Below are 5,836 nucleotides of genomic sequence, written 5' to 3' on the forward strand. Positions count from 1 at the left end.
ACTAAAATAATCTCAAATTAAATTTTGGACAAATTATTATATAGTTATAATTAGTTAAAGACAAGACGACACCTAAGAGTATTATCTTTTATAGTTTCTGATCCACTTTACTAAAATATCAATTTGCATTTAATGATAATTACTATCAACTCATTTTCATCAGAATTTTTTTAATAATACTAGTAGTACTTTATTTCTAATGAACAGATAAACGAAAATGAAAATTTCCAATCTTGACTACAAATGACGTGGCAACGACGTCGTATCTACTTCTTCCCTTGGCTCTGTCTAATTTTCTACTGATAAATATCCTCACACTCTTTCACTCTTTCTTCATCTCTACTCCTCCGCTCTCTCGAAACACTCAAAAAGCTATCTTCGTTCCCATCGATTCTTCAGTTCATAGATCTAATGGCCAAGGATCCAGTTCGTGTTCTCGTTACCGGCGCTGCTGGTATGAACTTTTGATGTTTAATTTTCGACTGCTCCGATTTATTCGTTTTCACTTTATTTTGTGGAAGATTTTATTTGTATACATCTGGATCGGCGTTTTCAGTCGATTTATTCGTCAAATTGTTAGTACATAATTTCGATTTGAAGCTTTTTAAGTCGATTTTCCTGAGATCAGTGATCTGCTTGTATATGATAACTTGATGTTTATTACTTATTTTTTCATGAATTAAGTGGACGTCCAGATGAACTTTTGCTTCCGTTGTTAGTTTAAACGTGATCTATAGATAGGACCTGTCTTGCACAGTGTTTTCAGATTTGGTTGTATATTTTATTTTGGTGAGAGCTACAAGATCTTTTTTTGCTGATGTGATTTGAGGCAACACTAAAAATAGGAAGTGATCCCTAACATTTTCACTAGATTCTTATCTATTGTGATGCTTACCTGAAATGATTTATCAATTTTTGATAGTGTGAACGCAGTAAAATGAATTATTAATATGAAACAGATCTAGGAAGCAGTCCTGTTAATCCATTATCTTGCTTCATCATCAAAAAATTTGACCTTTTTTAGCATTCATAGATTGTTCATCTCATTGTACCAAGTTATACACTAAGTTGATGATGCAGTTTGGAATGGTCAAATATTAACACTATTTCTTTTGGCTTTCAGGGCAAATCGGATATGCTCGTTCCTATGATTGCTAGGGGAGTTATGTTGGGCGCAGACCAGCCTGTGATCCTCCACATGTTGGATATTCCTCCAGCTGCTGAGGCACTTAATGGTGTTAAGATGGAATTGTGGATGGCATTTCCCTTCTTAAAGGTTGATTTTCTTGATAGATTCTACACTTTGCTGTGTATCATTTATATCAATTTGAGTACTTAATGATTCATTGTTTCAGTTGAAAGTTAGGCATTCTTGATTCATATATATTTTTGTTATCAGGTGTTGTTGCCACCACTGATGCTGTTGAAGCTTGCACTGGTGTCAATATTGCTGTGATGGTTGGTGGATTCCCAAGGAAAGGGGGTAGGGAGGGGAAAAGATTGATGTCCAAGAATGCCCATCTAAAATCCCAAGCTTCTGCTCTTGGAAGCTGCTGCTGCTAACTGAAAGGGGATTACTCATCAGTGTTTAAACAGGGCGAAAAAATTCCAAAGAAAAAACAATGATGACTATTTGAAAAATGTATCTCAGTATAGCATGTTTTCCCCCAGGAAATAAAAAAATAAATTGAAAAAACGGGGGAAATAATTTTTTAAATTTTGGGGAAATTTTCGCTGGAAAAAGGTTGTAGATGTTTTCAGTTATAACTTATAATCCTTGTCTTCCTAACAGGTTTGGTTGTTGCTAACCCTGCCAATACCAATGCGTTGATCCAAAGAATTTGCTCCATCTTTTCCCCGAGAAGAACATTACCTGTTTGACTGATTGGACCATAACAGGGCTCTTGGGCAGATTTCAGAAAAATTGAATGTTCGGGTATCCATGTTAAAAATGTCATTTTTTGGGGGAAACCACTCTTCAACACAGTACCCTGATGTCACTATGCTACTGTAAGCACTCCGGCTGGAGAAAAAGCCTGTCCGTGAGCTGGTTGCAGATGACCAAGGGTGCTAAATTTTTTCTATAAAATTTATATTTTTGGTACTTTTTAAGACTTCTTTATTGACAACCTACATTGCTTTCCATCACATTCCTAGGTTGAACACAGAATTCATTACCACTGTCCAGCACGTGGACCCCTATTATCGGGCGGGGAAGCTTCTAGTGCACTTTCTGCAGCTAGTTCTGTTTGTGACCATACCCCCGGACTGGGTTCTTGGAACTCCAGGGTTTGCATTGCTTTATAGTACTATCATTAATCACAAAATTTATTGTACTTATCATCATCTCATGTTTTTCTCCCGGGGAACTTGGGTATCAAGGGGGCGTATCTCTGATGGTTCATACAATGTTCCTTCTGGGTCATTTCCTTCCCAGTTCTTGAAAATGGAGAATGGTGCATTGTTCAGGGTGAGAATATGGTGACTATCTTTTTCAGTCTGTTAATATTTTAAAAAATTTCCATACAAACTAGGAGTAGTTGTTTTTGTTAAATTTTTCAGCAGAATAGATTCAAAAGAACTTTTATCTTGTCTTGAAATATTTGTACATTTTCAGGTTTTTCCATTGATGAATTCTAAAGGAACAAGTTGGATTTAACTGCTAAAGAGCTCAGTGGGGAAAAAAGATTTTGCGTATTCATGTCTGTCTTATTTTTTTTTGCCCCATATTGCTCGAGGGCTCAGTTGTTTTCCTTATATTCGTTGCAGTTTTAAATAACGCCATTGTCTAGTCATCATCAATGGTGAAACAACTTCATCGCAGTTGTTCAATCTTTTTTTTTTTGGGGGGTTTTCATATTTATTGGACTTTAAATTTGTGGTTCTAAAAGATTTGTCTATTTTTAAATAAATTTGGGTTTTTTTAAATATTTTACTTATCCCACATAGGAAACATAAAGTATGGTTTTTATCACTTTCTAAAACAGGGTATCTATTACTGTCATGGATTCATGGTTGTCCCTTGATGAGGACCACGATCATGTTTCAAAATAGCCGTGGCTGATGACGTGACCTAAAATTTCTATAAACACATTTACACCTCATTTCTCTTACATCGCCAACTCTAACTACCTTCGCTTCCTCTATGTCGTTTGTTTTTATCTACTCAGAAAAAAACAGTATACTGTATACAAACTCGATACGGAAATTAAAAATGTAAATTTTTTTTCAAACATAAACACCAATCTCATAATTAAATGAGAGCCAAATTACAAAATCTTCCAAACTAAACCAAAAAAACGCCTTCCCAAATACATCAAAGCAAATAGTACAAACATACAGACGCATTCAATGAATATCATACTACAGATCAGCTTTCTTCAATATTTTCTTTTGTCTTCTTCCAGTGATTTACCCTTGGCCTCGGGCACCGCCCAAAGTGCAAAACATTCCAAACAAATTAATCACTCCCAGAACAATCAAAGCATTCTTCACCCCCTGCCCCGGGGGAATCCCATCCGTCTTGGTCTTGTCTTTATTCTGTGCAGCGTAGAAAACCCGTAAGCTCCGACGATGGCCCCCCTTACCAGCCCCAGGATATCCCGGGGACGTCGACCTCACCTTGCGGGAAATTCTCGGCCGGCACCACAAACTGGTGGCGTTGGGCCCAAATTAGCGAAGAAGAACGTCAGCGCTACATTATCACGAACCCCATCCTGTTGTCCCTTCGTCCAGTGATCGTAAGGGATGGCGATGGCGAACATGAACACCGTCATGAAGAAGAAGCCCATCTGGATGGCGAACCGCCCGATGATGTCGATGAACGCCACGGTGAACCAGTAGCCGGGGGCGGTGCTGCAGAGCGCGATCAGGGTCTGAGCCCTAGCAATCTTGTACACCTCCCCAATGGCGTTCATGGTCTTCGCCGGCGGGATCACCCAATCGCCGAGAAGACGTCTTTCTGGAATAGGTTCTGGCTGTAGAAGGCGATGTCGAGGAGGAACCACGTGGAGGTGGTCCCGAAGAGATGGATCCCGTGCCGCTTTAAAAACTCCTTTGATAACAACCCGAAGTTGTTTCCTTGAGAGATCTTTTCAATTTTCTCCTCTTCGGCCTCAATCTCAACGTTGAGAACCCGGCCCATGTCCTGCGCTGCTCTGGCCGCGTTCTTCGCGACCAGAGCAGTGTAGCGGCGGTCTCGGGCATCTTCATCCGCCAGTAGAAGGTGAGGGCGGCGGGGATGGCGCCGCAACATGAGAATGATCCGCCACACGTAGTCGGCCTGGGGCGGCGTGGAGGCGGCGGCGTTCCTGCTCGTAGGAAGGGGAGTGGTAGGCGTGGTCGAAGGCGGCGGAGACTATCAATGAGATGATGCCGCCGAAGAGGATGCCGAAGCCCTGGGCAGAGCCAGAAATTAAACTCAGTAGGGCCAAAAATGTACATAAAGCAAATAATTTAAAAATTTGAAGAATAATTAGTGATAGATGTCCTTGCCTGCATGGCGAAGACGGCGGCAACGAAAGCGCCGCGGGTTTCTTGTTGGCGTACTCGGCCATGATGGTGGCGGAGAGGGTAGTCGCCGCCGATGCCGAAGCCGAGCCAGAAGCGGAAGAAGCAGAGGGTGGTCATGACGCCCTTGGGGAGTGGCCCAAGGAGAGGCCGGAGGCGATGGAGCAGACGATCATGATGAGGGAGGGTCATGCCGTAGACCTTCTTGCGGCCCATCTTGTCGCCGAGCCAGCCGAAGAAGAGCTGGCCGGCGAGGGTGCCGACGAGGGCGACGCCGGTGACGGAGGAGGAGACGCTAGGGGGAGAGTGCCGGGCTTTAGGGAGTTGGCTTTGGTGTAGTAGATGCGGCCGAGGAGCTTCGAAACAAGGGAGATGCTGAAGAGATCGTAGGCGTCTGTGAAGAAGCCCATTCCGGCAACCACAATGGCTGTGAAATGGTAGAGTTGGGTTTTGGCAACGTCCAGTGCGTTAAGCACTTCTAATTGCTGCCTACCCATTGTTTTACTACTTTCTTTCTCTTCCACTAGCTACCACTGTTTCAACAAATTAGACATGGTCAGTAATGTTGAACTTGTATTTGGATTCAAGTATATGATCGTTATAACATGTTGAAGAAAATAGTTATTAGTTGGTACAACAATTATTGAATAAATTAAACAAGGTGATTAAGTAGAATATAAACGGAGTTCAATTAGTAGTGTATAATAATAAAAAGTCAAATGTTCTTTCTCCAAGATAATGTAGATTATCGGATGCGTTATAGTAATTTTATATAACTAGCATGAAAATGGTGTAATTACGTAGCTGTGCTTCCAATTGAGTCTAAGTCTTCATCAAGTTACTTAAGTACAGTATAGATTATTTGAGAATATAAACCACAACCGGATTCTACTCAACTCCAAGTGATTATCTACGGTCATTCAATTACGGAATCTACTCCTAAGATTGTAACAAAAATAAACCTTTATATAATTTGAAACCCAAAAAAATTGAGACGCAATTACTAGTGAAATTTAGGATGCTAAAAAAAGCGCCCTTAGTTGAAGACAAATTATCTTAATCTTTGCTATTTTTATAATGCTTGTAAGTTGTACCGGTCTCTAATTTTAGTTGGGACACATCAATAATAAGAACACTTAATGCTGCGTTGGTGGTATGATTCGACACACAAATTAGCTTTTAATAGCATTAAAAAATATTATTATCCTATCTTTTTGCCGTAGTGCCGGCTCATAGTAAGAAAATATTCTTAGCAACTTAAGCTAAAACTGTAAATCTACAAGAGAAATACGAATCTGAAACCTACATCTAATGCTAGAAACAATAC

At 40.5% G+C, this 5,836-nt stretch overlaps 2 pseudogenes; one reads left to right on the top strand and one right to left on the bottom strand.

Moving 5' to 3' along the window:
* Positions 1-316: 316 nt before the first annotated feature.
* On the top strand, positions 317-3,054 carry LOC125199971 (annotated as a pseudogene).
* A 326-nt stretch (positions 3,055-3,380) lies between these two features.
* LOC125199974 lies at positions 3,381-5,013 on the bottom strand (annotated as a pseudogene).
* Between the last annotated feature and the right edge of the window lie 823 nt (positions 5,014-5,836).

Source organism: Salvia hispanica, unplaced genomic scaffold (assembly GCF_023119035.1).
Source record: "Salvia hispanica cultivar TCC Black 2014 unplaced genomic scaffold, UniMelb_Shisp_WGS_1.0 HiC_scaffold_755, whole genome shotgun sequence".
Classification (NCBI taxonomy): domain Eukaryota; kingdom Viridiplantae; phylum Streptophyta; class Magnoliopsida; order Lamiales; family Lamiaceae; genus Salvia; species Salvia hispanica.